Consider the following 20,045-nt stretch of genomic DNA (forward strand, 5'->3'; position numbering starts at 1 on the left):
GTGGCTTGGCTTGCCATGAGTTCAGGTCTCCTTTCCCTTCCCTGAAAGTTCACTTGCAGCCCATGCACAAATCCACAGAAATGAAAGACAGCATGACTCTTTGAGAAGATCTGTCTGTATGCCTTTGGAGAGGGATGATCTGGGCAGAACATTAATTTGGGAGAAAAATTAATTCATATACAGATGAACTTGGGAGACTTAAGAGGCAGTCTAGTGTAGCAGTTATTGTGCTGAACTGCAGCAAAACAATTGGTGACCTGGGACCAGTAATACTCCATCAGCCTGACCTAGAACCTTCATATTTGCAAAGCTGTTAAAATGGAGGGGATAAAATGGCTGAATAAGGAGGTGATGAATAAGGAGGTGACTATGACATCTTGGGAATATTTGTGGAAAAACTCTATTAAGATATCAACATGTACTAATGTTAAAGAAAATTGTTATAAAATGATGTATAGATGGTATATGACACCAAAGAAAATTGCAAATATGAACCAAAATATGTCAAATAAGTGTTGGAAATGTAAGAAACATGAGGGCTTATTTTACCATATGTGGTGGACATGTGAGAAAGCGATAGATTTCTGGTCAAAAGTTCATAGCGAAATGCAAAAAATATTTAAATGTTCATTTAAAACAGAACCAGAGATTTTATTGCTAGGATTGAAATTGGAAGAGTTAAATGTTAAAAAAAAGACTTTGTTTTGGTACCTGATATGCACAAAGTTGGAAGCAAGAGAAAACACCTGAGATTGAAGAATGGATACAAAAAGTGTTATTTATGGCAGAAATTGACAAAATATCAAGAAGGTTGAATAACAAAAAAGACCAAGAGTTTTTTGATGAATGGGATGATTTCAAATAGTATCTACAAAGTAACTGGGATGTGAAATATAACCTACAAGTAAGGGGACCCGTGATACTCGCGGGGGGGAGAGAAGAGCTCCGTCTCCTCCAAACCCCCCCCCGCTCGATCTCCTCGAGGCGGCGGCGGCGAGGCCGGTCTTCCCCCCCCCGCCCGGCTCGGAGGTGGAGGTGGCGGCGGCAGCGGCGAGGCCGGTCCTCCCCCCGCCCGCTTGCTTGCCCGGCTCCGAGGTCAGCTACAGAGCGTTCCGTGCGCATGCGCACGAAACGCTCTTGCACTTTCGGGGGGATTTAAACATCCCCCCGAATTTTTTTTCAACTGTTAGCATTTTTGTGCACACGTGGGGACTGGCCCACGTGTGCACAACGAGGGCCCCCCCTCCCTGCTCGCCGCTCGCCTTTCAAACGGCGGCGTCGGCGTTCGCAGAGCGTTCCCTGCGCGTGCGCAAGGGACGCTCTGTGAGTTTTGGGGGGATTTAAACATCCCCCCGAAATTTTTTTCAAGGTTTAGCATTTTTGTGCACACGTGGGGACCTCCCCACGTGTGCCCAAAAATCTCCCTGCCCCCCAGGTCGCCCCGGAGCGCGGATTTAGCGATCCGCACAGACGGGGCAACTTGGGTATTAGATATATAGATTGTATTTAGAACAATACTGATAGAAATGTTATCTAGTTATTGAAATTAGAAAGAGGAAACAAATATATCTATGTAAAGGGAAGAAGGGTAGAGCACTGCGGGAAGCCAATAGTAGGGGAGGAAGGGAAGGGAAATATGGGTATTGGGTATGTGAAAGCAAATGTTAAATGTGATATTATATCCAAAAATAAAAAGTTTTGTGACAAAAAAAAATGGAGGGGATAAAATGGCCACCTTTACCTCTTTGGAGGAGAGGTGACTTTAAAATGCCAGATAAATCAGTCGATGAAATGAACCTGTAAAAATGAAAAGTGTTTCAGTGCATGCAGGAATAGTTATTCAGAGTTTGGTTACTGCATTAGAACATAAGAGGGGCTGGATCACACCAAGATCTGTCTAGTCCAGCATTCATATTCCAGCAACAACCAGCTACATTATCCTAGAACCTTGAAAATAGGGCACTGAGGTTCCCCTGCTGTGTGTCTTCAGACTCTTCTGCTATTCAGAGGAGTACTGCATCTGAAGGTTTCATATAGGTTCCATATAGGACTCATAGCTGATATGAAAGGCTTCAATAGCTTGGTTTTGGTGAAACAGGTAGGAGGAATTTTTAATGGGTGGAGCCAAGGGAAGGTATGGTGGGACCCTTCCCCCCATTTTTGGGAAGTACCAACTGCCCTTTCTTTTAGAATAGATATGAAACCAAGAGTACAAATTACCTTCCTTGGAGGCAAAAGAACCCTCATTACTCTTTAGAAACAAAGAAAGCAGCATTAGTCAGGCCATGACAGGGCGGCATTCCATAAAGATGGTGATTATGCTGTGTCACTTGCTGAACGACTCCAACTAAATAGGGTGCAATAGAGGCTCTAACCATGCTTGGTGTGGGCATGTTTCTATGCTTGTAAATAACGATGCACAGAAGAAAGAGGCTGGAATTACATCCCTCCAGACAGCCATTCTGCAGGAGAGAGAATAGGGCGCACGAGCTGTAATGCTATGCATTAAAAAGCACTTAGGCAGCTCAATCCAGCATTAGAATAGCACATAAACATGGCTGTCATGATTTCAATGGGACTCTGGAGTTCAAACGGGAGCTCTAGTTGCTTCTCGGGGACTGCACGGGGGGAGGGGAAGACCCCAATATATTGTAATGATGTATTTGGTACATGACAAATAACCTTCTCACCAGTGTTAGATTAAGGTTATGAGGCTCCATATTAAACCATTATTTTTTCTATAAGCTACACTCTTTCTCTCTGCCACACTGGTTGGCAGGAACAGCCATACAGACAAAAGGCAAGCACCCTTCATGGGATATGCTCGCCCCATGCCTGAAGTTAGCCAAAGTATAGAAAGACTGGTTACTATGCTCCTTGAGTTGCACCAGCTACTATTTGTGCAGGCTGATCATTTCTTCCTTCTAGTATTGCTTTACTCCTCCAGCCCAGTTCTGTGCTGCCATAAAGGAGTCATTTAAAGCACAATGGGTGCACCTGAACATATGACTCACTATCACAGAGAACAGTGAGCTGTATACCCAAAGGCTGATCTAACAAGCCATAAGATGGCACTGCTTTAAATATGACAGTTACCTGTGACATCCTTCTTAGCTGAACTCTGCCCAGAGCAGGAGAGGGCCTTGGATCAATGGCAGAGCTCATGCTTTGTACCTTTGAGGCAGGGGCAGATTAACCATTAAGCAGACTAAGCACCGTGCTTAGGGCACCAGGGCCAAAGCGGGCACCACAAAGTTGGGAAAAGGGTGAAGAGCTTAGTTTGTACAGTATATTGTGTTATCATATGAATAAATTTTTGTATTGCTGCAACCTGCATTGTATATCTGATCAGACAGGTCAACAACTAAAATGGACTGGGTCAGTGTGGAAAGGAGGGGGGCACCAAGATTGGTCAGTGTTTAGGGCACCAGTGAGCCTTAATCCGCCCCTGCTTTGAGGTTCCAGCTCCGTAAGGAATGAACATAGAATTTGTATGTTTTAATATGAGCGGGTCATTTTATTTTTTAAATCCCTTATTCTTTTTTCTTTATAATAGTGATTACATTTCTTTTTGTTATTCTGCTATTTACTCTTGTGCATTGGTTTCAATGGGCAACACATTTCTGGCAGTAGCTTTTTTCCCCTTCACCCATTTGAGATGTTATTCTTAGAGACTGGGCCTCTTAGGCACAAGGACCTTCAGCACCAGACCTTCAGACAGACAAAGTCCCAGTTTTATAGATAATTAAATTTCTTGCTTGTAGAAGGGGGGGAAGGAGATGCCTCAAATGGAGGAGGACAGTCTGCTTTTCACCATTTTTCCTCCAGTCTGGCTTTCATCACTGGAGCCAGAAAGGGAGAAAAGGACTGAAAGGAAGTGCGGTGAGATAACAACCAGTAGATGTCAGAGTTGCTCTTCTTGTTCCATTTTGGTTTAAAAGCAGGTCTCCCCCCTTCCACTTTCTTCACAGGTACACAGGCATCAATAAAAGAATTTACCCCTGAATATTTTTTTCAAAAAAGGTCCCTTGTATTCCCTGCTCCAGTGCTGTGGCCCCAATCCAAACTAGTGTCCCTTCATTCAGAAGCTTTTAAATGATATATTTAAAAATAACTTGTACAGTCTGAATAAGAATAAAGATATTGAGAATGATCTTTGTTTCTGATCTCTCATGTAGTGAGACCTCAAATCCTCCCTCATGTGTCTTCTCTGGTTCAGATTTGGCACATTAAATGTATTAAAGAAGAGAGGTGGTTGAAAATATTTTATTGGCAATATATTTTATAGAAAGAAGAAAATCTGTTTCAGATTTTCCTTAGCAAATACCGAAACGCATATCTCTGTTATCCATGCACCCAGAGAAGTAGAACAATCCCAATACTTCACAGGAAGATGTCACTATACATTCCTTCTTAAGAATCCCAGATGGTAACAAACTTTGGACAATGATAGTGTTGTGTGGTCATTTCCTAGAATAGCTTTCTGCCATCCTTTTCTTGTAAGCATAATGCAGAGACTGCCTGGACCTAGAGCAAAGAGAAAATGAAACATTTCAGCAAAAATCTTAACCCACAGCAGAACTCAGTGTGATTCCTCCAGAGTGCAAAGTTAAGCTCATGCTGCAGAAGGTGCAAGTCTTCCACAGCATATGCCTTCACTGTCATAATCCTTACAAAACCTCCATGGTTCTTATCATGAATATGCTGTATTGAAATCTGGCAGACACATTTACTTCTGGGGATGAAGGAAACAGCAGAGAGATAATTAGTACCCCCGGCTTGAAACACACACACACAAAAGCCTCACCTTGGTTGCAGTCATGATAAAGAAGTTCCAGATAGAAAAGCCATTGAGAATAAGCAAAGCTGAAAGTGCCTTGGACTGCTTCCTCAAAGCAGCAGTTATTATTAGCCCAAAAGGTAACAGACAGGACATTAGAGGTACAGATAATTAAAAGTACATGGGAATTAAATAAGCTTCACTTTGACTTCAGCTTGATAGTCTTACAGTGATTTTAATAGACTTAGAAGGAAATAACTGTTTAGAATTACACTGTTACTCTCTCACTCTCTCTCTCTCTCTCACTCTCTGTGTGTGTGTGTGTGTGTGTGTGTCTCTGTGTGTGTGTGTGTGTACAGGAATATAGTCTATTGAAACTCGTCATAAGGCCCATCATTAAGCTTTCCTCTAGTCTTAGTATGTCCACCTTTGATAGCATTTCTTTGCATGTAGCAGATGACAAGATGAAGTTCTAGGCCTATTGGTAAAATTAAAAACCAGTAAGTCTTGTGTTTTGAAACTGAATTATGTTATAGGTTTCTATATGCCAAAGCTAGATGTCTCCAAGCCAAGATGAGGAAGCTGGAGTGCTTGGTGCTCAATAACAATTTAGATACAGTGGGTGTCTCAGAAACATGGTGGAATAGGGAAAATCTACAGGATATAGTCATTCCTGGGTATAAGCTCTATAGGCAAGACAGGGAGGGACTTGTTGAGGGAGGTGTTGCATTATACATCAAAGAGGGCATAGAATCAAATGTCACTTAAAAGTGGAGGTGCACTATCATCCACCTGATCATACCCTTGAGGCTGATCTTGAGGAGAAGAAGGAAATAAGGGAGGTAAATAAAGCAGATAAATGTTATGACACTGGGAGATTTCAACTACCCTCACATTGACTGGGTAAACATGTGCTTGAGTCATGCTGTAGAAATGAGATTCCTAGTCATCATAAGTGACTGCACTGGAACAGTTGTTCACAGAGCCAAAAAAGAGGGTAGTGATCTTGATTCTGAGTGAATCTCAAGACCTGGTGAGAGATGTAGAGATTGTTTCACCAATTGGGAACAGTGATCACAATGCTATTAAGTTCAGCATTCAGGTCAATGGAACGTTACCCCTAAAGTCCAGAACCCTAACATTTAAGTTCAAAAGAGGTAACTTCACAAAAATGAGGGGAATAGTTAAAAGGAAACCAAAACTGGAACACAAAAGGATGCTTGGAAGCCATTTAAAATTGCACTAATTGATGCCCAGATAAAATGCATCCCCCAGGTTAGGAAAGGCACTGCCAAGTTTAAAGAACACCTGCATGTTTAACAATGCAAATGAAGGAAGCTATAAAAAGTTAAAAGGCTTCTTTTTAAAAGTGGAAGGTCTATCCCAATGAATTGAACAGAAGGGAACACAGGCTCTGGGAAAAGAAATATAAGTTAATAATTAGACATGTGAAAAGAGAATTTCAGAAGCAAGTTGCTAAAAGCATCAAGACAAACACTAAACATTTAATTATGTACATGTGGAGCAGGAAACCAGCCAGAGAAGCAGTTTGTTCTTTGTATGACCAAGTAGTAAAAGAGTTGCTAAAGGAAGATGGGGAGATAGCAGAGAAGCTCACTGATATTTTTGCTTCTGTGTTCATTGTGGAAAGTGTGGGGCATATACCCATGCCTCTGACACTATTTTCAAGAAGGGATTCTGAGGAACTGAGGTGATGAGAGATGAAGTTCTAGACCTATTGTGGAAATTAAAAACTAATAAATCTCCAAGTCCTGATGGCATATACCCAATGGTTCTTAGGGAATTCAAATGTGAGATTGTTGATCTACTAACCCGTATATCTAACATCACTAAATGTAGTCATTGTTCCAGAAGACTGGAGAGTAGCAAATGTTAAAGCAATTTTTAATGGGTCCAGGGGGAACCAGGAAATTACAGGGCCATCAGCCTAATGTCTTTCTAAAGCAAAGTAGTAGAAACTGTAATTAAAGACAGAATATTTAGGCACATAGAGGAACAAAGGTAAGTGTAAAGTGACACATACTAGAACAAAAAAAACCCAGCTTTAAGTGTATGCTAATGGGGTCTGAACTTGCTGAGGCCAAGAATGAAAGAGTTCTTAGGATCACAGTGGATAGCTCAATGAAAATATCAACCTAGTGTGTCACAGCAGTAACAAAAGGCAAACTCTACCCAGGGGACTATTAGAAAAGGGATTGTAAATATAATGGCCTACATTATAATGCCCCTGTATAGATTGAAGGTCAAAGAAGACGGGGATGGCAAAGGATGAGATGGTTAGACAGTGTCATAGATGCAATGAACATGAAATTGAGCAAACTTCAGAGGACGGCGGAAGACAGGAAGGCCTGGCGGGATCTGGTCCATGGGGTCGTGAAGAGTCGGACTCGACTGTGCGACTGAACAACAAAAATAGATCTATGGTGAAGCCTTATTTGGAATGCAGTGTACAGTTCTGGTAACCGTATCTCAAAAAGGACATCACAAAGCTGGAAGGGGGTGACCAAGAGGATTAAGGGGCTGAAGAATCTGCCATTTTTCAGTTTAGAAAAGACATAACTAAAAGAGGAAATTATAGAGGTTTACAAAATTATGTATGGGGTAGTGAAACTGGAAAGAGAAAACTTTTTCTCTCTCCCAAAATACTAGAACAAGGGCATCCAAGGAATTTGATGAATAGTAGATTGAGGATGGACAAATGGAAATACATCTGGCATTGACTAGTGCCCAGGCCTCTTCCATCATGGCTCTTGCTCTGTGGAGTAGGGTCGCTGAAGAGGTGAGGGGGACCCCCCTTGGAGATCTTCACTTCTTTACCCAAATAGTGATTAACACATGGAATTAACTGCCACAGGAGTTGGTGGCGGCTACAAGCATGGACGGCTTCAAGAGGGAATTGGATAAATATATGGAGCAGAGGTCCATCAATGGCTATTAGCTACAAGGTATAGATAGGAACTCCTGGTCTCGGGCAAGTGATGCTCTGTATTCTTGATGCTTGGGTGGGGAGCAACAGTGGGAGGACTTCTAGTGTCCTGGCCACACTGGTGGACCGCCTGATGGCACCTGGTATTTTTGGTCACTGTGTGACAGAGTGTTGGACTGGATGGGCCACTGGCCTGATCCAACATTGGCTTCTGTATAGAAATATTGATTCCTATAAACCCCTGTCTTCCCCTGGAATGTCTCTTGCTGATACCCTGCTGTGTTGATTTCCTGTTGAAGCCAAATGGCTTGAACATTTGGTCAGAGAAACCCATTGCCATGCCAAAAAACACATTCCTTCACACCTCCATGCTGGAGGACGTAGAAACTGTCAGAAACTGAATGTAGCTAATGGAGGGCCTGGTGTTTGGGGATCACCTGACTGCAGAGGGTGTTCCCCAGACCTAGCCTATCCCCCACCCATTGCCATGACAACCCAAAAATTGGACACCCCCTTCCTACTCGTGATTGGCTGATGGCCACGGCTAGTCATGATTAGATTGGGGTTTTTAATTGTCCGACCCTTCGAGGAGAGCTCAGATTTTCCTTGCTCTCTCTACGTGGTTGAACTGCACCTGGGAAATGCTGTCCCAGGGAGAACAATGACCTCCTTTGTGAAGCTGAGCACATGGCTGCATGCTTGCACGAAGATGGGACCTAATTGGACTATGCTTGCACGAAGATGGGACCTAATTGGACTTTATACTTGGACAATCTTGGACTATAGATCATCTCTGGTAATTATGTAGATCTCTTTAATGTTTAGTGAGGGCCAAGAGCCATAGGTTTTCTTGTTTTCAGTAATCCTAGTAGTCTGTGCTAAATTCTGTGCTAAATAAACTGATTCTGGTTTTCTAACTTGTCTGATGTTGTAACTGGATTTCAAGCCTAAAATCCTGTAACCTACCGCTCACCAAATTATGCTACCTTGGTAAGATTAACTGTACAGCTCTAGATTGAGTTGCTAATGTATTAAGTCCCAGATGCCAACTGAGATTCTGGAATCTCTAATCTCAGGCTGGTGAGGGAGTAAGTTTAGAGATTCCTGGTGGCTATATTGTTCTGAAATCCAGAGAGCCTACCTCTCTGGGTTATTGTGTAATGTATTGAGCCAGTGTAGAGTTTTTCCCCTCATCCCTGGACTGGCCTGGGTGGCAGAATCTATACAGCTTCTCTCTTACGTTCTTATCTTCTGAGGCACTGCAAGGCCTGCCTGTTTGCTGGGGCTTTTGAGGAGGTTTGAATGGCAGGCATCTTTTAAGGGGGGGAGGACAGAGTAGGGCTGCCAAGTGGGGGCGGGGGCAGGTAAACCCCCACTTTGGAGGCCCGATTTCCACCACCATGGAATCGGGCCCCGGGGGGAACTCCGCCCCCCGAAGCACAACCACGTCGCTCATGTTGGGGGCGTGGCCCCGATCGTCAGAGGGAAAACTCTATGGTTTTCCCTCCAATGATTGTGGCCATGCCCTCAACGTGAGCAACATAGCCTGTCACTTCTAGTGATGTGCTGGCGGCACGCACTTTGCGCGCGCACACACACGTCACCGGAGAGCTCCCAGAGCCCGGCGAGGCTCCCCCACCGCCAAGGTAAGTAGTCTTGGCAACCCTAGGACAGAGGGATTTGGGATTTGCAATTTTACCTTTGGTTTTAGCTGGGGATGTTTTACTCTTATTGTAAACTGCTGTGAACTAAGGGAAAGGCAGGATATAAATGTTTTAATTAATTAATAAATTACTTAACACATGATTAAAATAGAATTCTCTGCCAGAGAATGGCCCCAGGAATAGAGAGCTTTAAAATGAGATTAGACAGATCCATTAGACAGATTAATGATAGTCTATCAGTGGCTGCTAGCCATTGTGACCAAAGGGAACCTCCACATTCAGAGGTATTAAACCTCTGAATCCCAGTGCCAGGAGGCAATATCAGGGGAAGGCCTTGGCCTCTATGTCCTATTATTGGCCCTCCACAGTAAGTGGTTAGCCACTGGGTGAGACAGGATATGCAACTAGGTGGGCCACTGGTCTGATCCAGTGGGGCTCTTATATTCTTATTTTCTAAAACAGTTGTCCATCTTGAAATGTTTTTATCACGATGTTACCTACTCTGAGCCTGGACACAGAAAGAATGGGGTACAAATCTAATAAATCAAATCAAATTAAATTTTTTTTACTACCTGCTGCACTCTCTTCCAACTGCTGAACTCTCTCCAGACAGATTGCTTGAGGAAAACAGGCAGCAGCAACAAAAGGACAACTCTATAGTGGGGATTATTGAGAAATGAACTAAAAACAAAACAGGCAGTTTTGCAATGCTTTCATATTGGTATACGGTGTGACCACATTTGGAATGCTTGTACAATTCTGATTGCCATCCCTCCAAATGGACATTGTAAACAATGTTCCCTCTAAGCTGTGGAGTCTTGTGAGCAAAAATTCTACTTTGTGAGCTACTGGCATTAAAGTTGTGAGTGAGCAATTTGGCTACTGCATAAATTAGCTTGCTCTGGAGCCATTCTTTCTGAGCTAGGACAAAAATGTGTGAGCTGGAGGCTAGAAAACAGTGAGCTAGCTCACACTAACTCAGCTTAGAGGGAACACTGATTGTAAATGGAAAAAAGTTCCAACAAGGCCAAGTAAAACGATGAAGGGACTGGAACACTTTGGGCATTTTGATTTTAAATGGAGATGACTAAGGAGATGTCATGACAGAAGTTTTAAAAAATATGTAAAGAGTGGAGAAAGTTTGTTGGGTGCCCAGAGTCTTTCAAGCCACCCCCTACCTGATCAGTTTAACTGGAGATGCCAATAACTGAGAACAAATGCTGTACCACTGAACCAATAACAACTTTTTCTGAATTGCAAAAGGGACTTCAGATGGCTGCTGGCAATTCTCATTTTAGATGTCAAGCAGTTGTCTTTTGATACATGTTTATACATATATCTATTTTTAAATCTAAAGAAACGCATTACTTTCATAACAAGGTTTTGTCCAGAATGGCAAAAACAATGAACATGTTTTGATCACAGGGATGAAAGAATAGTGTTGATTTAAAATGTGTTTTAAATTAAAATAGAATATTTTTTAGTTAAATTGGCTTGGCTGGGTCAGTCGTGGCAGGCGTCCTCAATTATAATTTTCATTTGGCCCTAATGCATTCTGATTAATGAACTGGGGTAGACAGAAATTGATCTCCCGGTTATGAAACTTTCTTCCATAATCCATATCAGTTTAGCATCCCTTGTAGTGGAGATGGCATTTAGGACTAAATGTTAGATTTAGGAGAGCTGAGAGATGCACTTCCTTCTCCCATTGGGTTTGCTGAATCACAAGTTAAACTACAAGAAGCAAATAATTTGACAATCCTATGCATGTATAGCCACAAATATGTCCTATCGAGGTCAACAGGATATACTCTCAAGCACATATGCTTAAAATTGCAAACCTAGGCAGCTAAAGGATATAATCTAAAGTTGTCATAAATAGATGGCCATCTTCTTCTATAGGCACCAGCCTATAGAGTGGAGGAAACAGGAAAATAACATGGTGAGAAAGGTGTTTTCTGAAAGGATGAAAAACTAATAGTGTAATCCTATGCAGAGTTACTTCAGTTTAGTCAACCCACTGAAATCATTCAGTGCCATTGGAGCTTTTACCTTGAAAGGAAGAAAATCTGGAAGGAAGGGGTCCCATTGGTTTGTTTGTCCTAGGTTAAGACGATGCCATTGATTCCATCTGCAAATAGGGAATAAAAAGTAAAAGAAGACAAGATAGCAAAAGAGTGTTAATTTGTTTGCCCATGGTGACCGGGGAGCCTGGTGGAATGTTCAAAATTAGGACCACTTCTAGACATGAAATCAAATGTTGCAGAAATTCAAAACTTGGTAGCATTTCAAGATTTCAAGATTCTGCTTTTGAACTTCAGCTTTCATGAAAATAAATCTCACATTTTGTGGATAAATTGTGAGGCCATAATTTTAAGTGTCAACCTGCCAAAATCAATACTCTTTCTCAGGACCCTAAATGTCCAGACCCCAGGACATATCAGCCGTTCACTGCTGGAGGACTCCCACAGTGGATAACCTATGAATATGCTAGTGGTGTATCTAATAAAGTAAGAATGCTCCATAGCAATTCAAAACACAAAATGTTATTTAACGTCTATATGTGCACCATTCGCCCAGTTAATCCAGGGGTTTGGGCTGGGCTGTCCCCAGTATGCTGATGACACCCAGCTGTATCTGCTGATGGATGGGTGGCCTGACTCCACCTCAGATAATCTCACCAGGGCTTGGAAGACCGTGGCTGGATGGCTGCAATGGAGCAAGCTGAAATCAAACCCAGCAAATATCGAGGTCCTGTACCTGAGTTGTGGGGGGATAGAATTGGGAATTTGGCTCCCATCCCTTGGTGGGGTGATATTAATGCCAGTGCCGACAGTGAGGAGCCTAGGAGTGACCCTGGAGGCCTCACTTTCTATGGAGGCCCAGCCATTAGGGGGTGCCATTGATGCCAGTGCCAACAATGAGTAGTTCCGGGGCAATTCTGGATGCCTCCCTTTCTATGGAGGCCCAGGTCACCAATGTTGCCAGGTCAGCCTTTTACTATCTCCGGCCAGCCAGGCAATTGGTTCCCTATCTCTCCTAGCGTCAGCGATCCACGCAATGGCCACTTCTAGGTTAGATTACTGCAACTTGCTTGACACAGGCCTACCCTTGAGTCTGACCCAGAAGCTTCAGGGGGTACAAAATGCAGCAGTGCACCTGCTGACTGGGCCATCAGACGCACATTCAGCCAATGCTGTGCCAACTGCATTGGCTGCCGGTTGAGTACCGGATCAGATTCAAGGTGATGGTTATAACCTCTAAGGCCCTATGTGGCCAGGGACCAACATACCTATGGGACCGTCTCTCCCTATATGTGCCCTGAGGAGCCTTGAACTCTTCTGAACCTTGCCTCGACTAGTGCCAGGGCCTTTTCAGCCCTACCCCTGCCTGGTGGAATATGCTCCCATTTGATATCAGGGCCCTGTGGGATTTATTATAATCCCACGGGGCCTGCAAAACAGAGGCTTTCAGATGAGGTAGTGGATATCCACAGGACACTGGCATTCCCTACTTGTACTGACTATACCAACTTGGCACCAGAGAAATATGCCCCCCAAGTATTGTTGCAGCATGTATTGCAGTCAGATATTATTAAGCTGCCATCAGATATTAATTTAAGTACTTAAATATTTATCCAGAGGAAATGATTTGATGTTTTTATGAATTCTCATTGTTTTATTATGTGTTATGAGCCGCCCTGAGACCGCTTGCGGGATAAGGGAGGATACAAATAAAATAAAATAAATCAATGAGAAAGCTATCAATATACATCCATCATATACATCCCTTTAGGGGAAGAAATTAAAATACAGGTCGAGCAGGATTCTTAAACAAATGCAGCTGACTGGATGAACACTGCTTTAAACTGGCTTGCAGTAATGCCAAATCCTAAGGATTTGCATATAGAAAATGGATCTAAATAAAACCATTAAATGAGAGCATTACCCAATAGCTAAGGCAGTCATGGCTAGAACTGAAGATTCAATGCAGCTTGGGAGGGGGTTCTTTTTCAAAAGAAATGTTGTGAAGGTCCGTCTTGATGCAGAAACTGTAGAAGCCATCACTTTAAACAAGTTGTCTTTGGGATTTTCCTTCAGGAAGCCAAGGAATGTTACCAGTACCAAGGCAATGGGGCAGAAAGAACTCTTAACTTCTGGACTTGGGTGAGCATCAGTGTCCCGAAAAAAACCACAAAAATGTCAGCAAGAACATGATCCAGGACTGATTCTGAGGGTTGTTTTTCATCATGGAGATTAATGCTAATTTTTATTTTTTATTTTCTTGGTAATCTTTACCCCTCTTCAGATGTTACATTTGGAGGTATCCAGCCATATGTACTGGGTGTGCATATTTTGGTCACCACTTTGTATGAAACAGATAAGATTACTTTTATCTGCTTATTTCAGATGAATAGTGACGACTGTCTGTGTATTGGCAGGATCATGAATAGCATGAGTCCCCAGTATGCATGGTTGGACACTCCCAAACATAACATTTCAAAAGTGCTTTTGTTATTCTTGAATCCCATCTTCCCGCAAAAGAGCACACAATGGTGGTTTAGCCTCAAACTGCCCTCAACAGCTGCTTGCAGGTTACTTTTATACAAAAAATGTATACATTAAAACAAGAGGTCAAACAAATATATATTTTGGCAAAGTTCTATATATTGGGGACATATTTTGGGGGCAACCAATAGCCATTCACAATATTCCTTTGTACTTAATAATTCTACACACATATGAATTTCTGGGTTACAAAACATCCTGAAGTAACAGGGAACAGAATTACGTTTTTTTCTTCATATAATAGACCCACTTCAGTTTTCTCACCTAATGCTGAACAGTTTTCGTCCATCAACCTATTGCAGGTTGGTGGGTTTTATGTCTTTTTTAAAACATGTCTTTAACCTTCCCATAGATAGAAAGCCTTAGGCAGCAGTCTAGATGACATCCTATGGAGAGTTTGGACATGTCTGTACAGGTGACCAAACAATCCTAGAGTATTGCATTTTGTTTCATCTTGCCTAGTGGGTAATGAAAATCGAGTGCAAGAGTATGCTAAAATATAGTATGGTAAAAACAGTTACTTGCCACCACCAAGAGAAGACACTGTGATGGAAAGATTGATGAGTGCTCTCTCTCCCCATATGGTGTGTCAGTGGTGAAAACCAAGGACTCCCTCTTCAGTTTCCTCCCATAAAGTAACTGTGCAAGCTGAGCAGGTAAGAGTTCTCAAAAGGGATCCTTCTTGGACACATGACTTGGCTGTGCACAAATTCCCCCTCCCAGTCTCTCCTTTTCTACTTTCATGCTCCAGATGACTGTATAGCATTCCTGTTCACATTACCATCACCTCTGAGAGCAATGTACATGGTTGAGTGCCTTTCAGTAGGGCAACAAAATAAAGCAACCCACAGACAAGACTGGGTTTCTTCAGTATACTGAGGGACTCCCTCTGCATTCTGAAATATTCTACACTTTTTAAAAAGACACGCACACATTCCCAATCAGTGGGCCTGATCAGAATGGGACATGCTTTTGCCCATGATGTGTTGTAAGCAGCCAACAGTGCAATCCTAAACAGTGTTACGCCTGTCTAAATCCATTTGCTTCAACAGAAGGGTGTAACTCTGTTTAGGGTTGTTAGTTAAGATTGAAATCTGAAGGGAGATGGCAAAATCGACCCTGCTGAAGCCCTGATGCGCTTATAACAACTGGATTAAGCAATTTGGATCAGAGGGGGGAATTTCCCTACTGTTTATTCACTCCCCCATCCGATAACTTCTAATAGGCTCCAGTTTCTTATGTGATAATCCCATTTTCAGTGGAAGATTCTCTTTTGTCCACCTCTAGGTTTCTTAACTTTGGTTTATGATGAGATGAACGCTAATTCATGTCAAAGTCATTTACTGAATGTACTGGCCAACTTGGATTCTCAGAGGAGTATCTAATGAGGCTTGGTTTATCTGCAAGTTTAATAAACAAAGATTGTTAGATGTGTGTCCAAATAGATACTGGATTACTAGGTACTCTGAGAACTGCCTCTCTTTATAAACAGCCCCCCCCCCCTCCTTAACCCTCCCACCCTGTTTTACTGATCTGTCAAATTTGAACATAGGACAGCCTTTACTAAGGCACATCTGGATGCTTTACAATGGGCAATGTTAAGAGGTCATTATAATGAGATCGGCAATGTTAAGAGGTCATATAATGAACCAGTCCGTTCTTGCAATCATAGGTCCATTAAGGATCTTGCTCATGTGATTCTTTGATACCCAAGGTTCACAGTAGATCATGAAAGATATCTTGAGAGTATTTTTAGCACAGGGAGGTTGGATTGGAACAAATTGGTAATATTACTTGCAGATCGAGATAAATGGGTAATGCTGCAATTGGCAAAGTTTGTGGCCCCAGATATCAAGATACATTGAAAACCTGCTGATGCATGTTTGGTCAATGAATAGCTCACTAGCTTTACACTGGATCACTTCTTATTACTATAGGAATTGTAAGTTATTATTAATTCTGTTTCTTTAGCTATCAAGATTTATGTTTTAAATGCATGGCATGTATTTTGATTTTCTAAGATATTTTATGGATTTTACTTGATATTGCGATTGCCCTGGTTTTGGGGGAGTGTTTTTTGGGGGAGGGGTTTTATTTTTTTGTTTGTGTGTGTGTTGTTCTTTTTGCTATGGCTTTGAGCTAATGCAATGAAACAAATTGGTATATATTTGCATCTAAAAATAATGTCAAGTAGTTTTCCTTACTAATCTTCACTCAACCTCAAGGACGTTTTTTAAAGAGAAGAGGAAATGCACTTTATATATTGTATCAGTTTTCTTTACACAGGTCTCTTTATTTTTTTCTACCCACTGAAGGATGAAAATATTCCCAGCAGTTTCGACAGTAAGTTTCACCTTCCTGAGGATTTGCATTTTAGTGCTGTTTCGTATAGTGTGTGATGGCACAAAGATGAAAAGGCTGTTTAAGCTTTGAGGTTAAGAGAGTGGATGAAGCAGGGTTATGTTATCTGGAGTCAAACGATTAATCTGTATTTAACATCCACTGATGTCCCAATCCTCAGTACAATTATTTGGAAAGTCCCATTGATTTCAGTTTAAAATAACTGTGCTTTATTATTGCCTTCCTTACCCAAGAGTTCTCCCCAAACTTTGATTGTGACTTGGAAGATCAGCCAAAGAGTACCTTCTGACTATACAGTCTGGATGCCAAGTTCATACCGGTTTGGCATAAAGTGATACTTATGTCCCACACCTATTGATAGCTACCCTATAGCTCTGGGGCTACTTCCCCTAGAGTAGAGGAGTCAAACTCAATTGTTATTATGGCCAGATCTGACATAAATATCACTTTGTCAGGCCGGGCCATGTGTGCCATAAAATGTAATGCCAGGTAGCGGAGATATAAACTTTATAAAGGACACAGGCAAACCCAATGGGTAGCCATGTTAGTCTGTCTGTAGCAGTAGAGAAGAGCAAGAGTCCAGTAGAACAAAAATATGTGGCAGGGCTTAAGCTTTCATGAGTCACTGCTCACTTCTTCAGATAACAGATATCTGAAGAAGTGAGCAGTGACTCACGAAAGCTCATACCCTGCCACATATTTTGTTAGTCTTTAAGGTGCTGGTGGACTCACTCTTTTCTACCAATTAGTGTAATTTTTACACAAATATTCTATTGCAGTATTTCTTGACAGTATCTCCCTGATGCCCACCCTCCAACTTCCACTGCCTGTTATGCATTAGCACTGGGACAGTATACAGGGACATAATGTACAGCCTCTGTCACCTGGCAATAAAGGTAATGACCAGTTGCTCGCAGGCTGGATAAGAGCCCTGGATGGGCTGGTTCTGGCCTGCAGGCCATATGTTTGACACCCCTGCCCTAGAGACTTGTCAAGTTTAAACAAGTATAGAAAACATGTATAACAATGATGATGATGATGGTATATCATCACTTCTTATTAGGCAGTGCATTGGTTTTGCATACTGTTATCTACTCTGACTTTTTGAAATTGAAAGAAACCATTATAGTGAAAGAAATGTATTTGTATTTAGCCATAGGCCATTACAAACCAAGAACAACAACAGAGAGAGTTGCTATAAATATAAGTAGAAACCAATATAAGATGGCTGCTCTACCAACTCATGATTAAGATGGGTGGCACCATCTGTGTTGCATGAGCTGATCCAGGATGTCACATGAGTTCATCACTGTCACTTGGAGCTGGAACTCTGGCAACAGCCACCAGCACTGTGATACATTGAAATGATGCAAAACTACTCAGTGGCGGGAAACTGGATGCAGAGTGTGGAACAAACCTGAGTAGAATTCAAGTGCACAGAATCCTTAAATGATGTCAAGGACTACAGGGACAAGTGTGTACTTATCCAGCATATATAGTAATGGTATGTAGTAGTAATAACTGCTATACAATGGATTTGCAGCTACAGACACAACCCACATGGCAAAAACTGGATGCGATCTATAACTATTCCATCATTTGCCATTGCTATGCATATCTATAGAACAAGGATGTTGGGCACATTTTTGCAGAACTGTCACATCAAAATTAATGGGACAATTCCATATACCATATTTTGGATCCCAAAACTATGTTAATTGTTCTTTTATTTATGTCTGACAAATGTAAAAAAATGCAACAAAAAGCAACAACAGAAAAATCTGAATTCTGAGGAATACAGTCTTATCTCCTTATCTGTACATTTATTAACTAGGAATACAACTGAACCAGTATTAGTCACTTGTAATTCCCATTGAATTCAATGGAATAGATTTAAGCACACATGTTATTCTCTCCCATTGAAATCAATGGAATTTCAAATGCCTTAGCTCTGGATGCCTCAGGCTCTTCCTCACTCTTTATAAAAAGGGTTGTTGCCAGAAAGAGCGAAAGTCAATACTTTGATTGAAGGTAAACACACATGGGCATGCAACTTGAAAGCTTTTCTGTGTCTAGAGTAAAATAATTTAAAGATTCCTAAGATCAAATCAGTCAATCCTAAAAGAAATCAACCCTGACTGTTCCCTGGAAGGCCAGATAATGAAACTGAAGCTCAAATACTTTGGCCACCAAATGAGAAGGGAGCACTCACTGGAGAAGACCCTGAGGCTGGGAAAGATTGAAGGTCAAAGACGACGGGGATGGCAAAGGATGAGATGGTTAGACAGTGTCACAGATGCAACGAACATGATATTGAGCAATCTTCAGAGGACGGCGGAAGATGGGAAGGCCTAGCGTGATATGGTCCATGGGGTCGCGAAGAGTCGGACTCGACTGTGCAACTGAACAACAAAAAATAAGGCTGTTCCCATTTTCAAGGGACATTTAGACTCATCTTCCAATCTTTTGCTTTGTTTTGGAATCTGCTGCTTTGCTAGAAACAACTCTTTATTTTTCACTGCCGTATTCCTGTATGAGAGTATCAGTAAGAATTCTTACGGATTCATAGGCAGTGAAACAATTTGGGTTGGATCACTAGCAAGGGTTTCCAAAGTAGATCATAAAAGATATTTGGGAATATTTTATAATTTCCCGAAGTAACTGGATGCCAATGTGACATTGTGTTCTAAGGTTGGGCAATGCGGACCAACGTCTTCTTCTGTAAAGGAAATGGCTTTTTTCTTGCACGAGTCCCATTTCCTAGCAAAAGTGGGACTAACAAATTTAAGGCTGAGGCAGCCCAGAAATACAAAACACTTTGCAATGCAAGCCTAATGGTAAAAAAAAGTAATCAGAAGCAAGATGATAGAAAGGAATATTCACCAGAATAAGCCAATGGTTTTGCTCTGCAGACTTGGAATGTGGCTCAAAGGTTGTGCCAGTGTGGGCATCTGTAGTCAGAAAGGCTACATTAGAACTCAAGTTTTGACTGGTAATAATAGTATTTTGTCTATAATATATTAACAAACACTGACTAGATCCCTTAAAGATTTGCCTTGCTCAAAAGCCAGTCAAATCCAACTCTAGGAGGCAGTGCTCATCTCCATTTCCAAGCCAAAGAACCAGCACTGTCTGAAGACATTTCCGTGTCATGTGGCCAGCATGACTAAATGCTGAGGCACACAGAATGCTGTTACCTTCCAACCAAAGTGGTACCTATTTATCTACTTGCAATGTTTTGCTTTCAAACTGCTAGGTTGGCAGAAGCTGGGGTCAGAGATGGGAGCTCACTCCATCAGATAGCATTAGGGTCTCGAACTGTCAAACTACAGACCTTCCAGTCTGCAGCTCAGCGTCTTAACCTCTGAAACACCGCGTCCTATAGTTGTTCACCTCTTGAATTTTCCACTTCAAGTAGGAAAATCCAAGAGAAGAATTAATACAATACCACTAAGTGTGATGACACAAGGAACCCACTGGTATGGTCATATATATTTGGGTTATCATAAAGTTCTTTTGTATTTTATATGTAGGCTTATGTGGTACTAAAATGAATATTATCTTAATACTGTATATGTTTCTTAGTATTTTGTATTATACAAGAATGACAATAAAATCATTTTAAAAAGGAATTGCATTACAAATTCAGAAAGGGTTAATGCAAAGGCTTCTCTTTTTCAATTGAACGAGTCAGTGCTACTTTTAAATTAAGAGATGCAAGAAAT

The sequence above is a fragment of the Gekko japonicus genome, unplaced genomic scaffold (genome assembly GCF_001447785.1).
Source record: "Gekko japonicus isolate JY-2015 unplaced genomic scaffold, Gekko_japonicus_V1.1 scaffold1045, whole genome shotgun sequence".
Classification (NCBI taxonomy): domain Eukaryota; kingdom Metazoa; phylum Chordata; class Lepidosauria; order Squamata; family Gekkonidae; genus Gekko; species Gekko japonicus.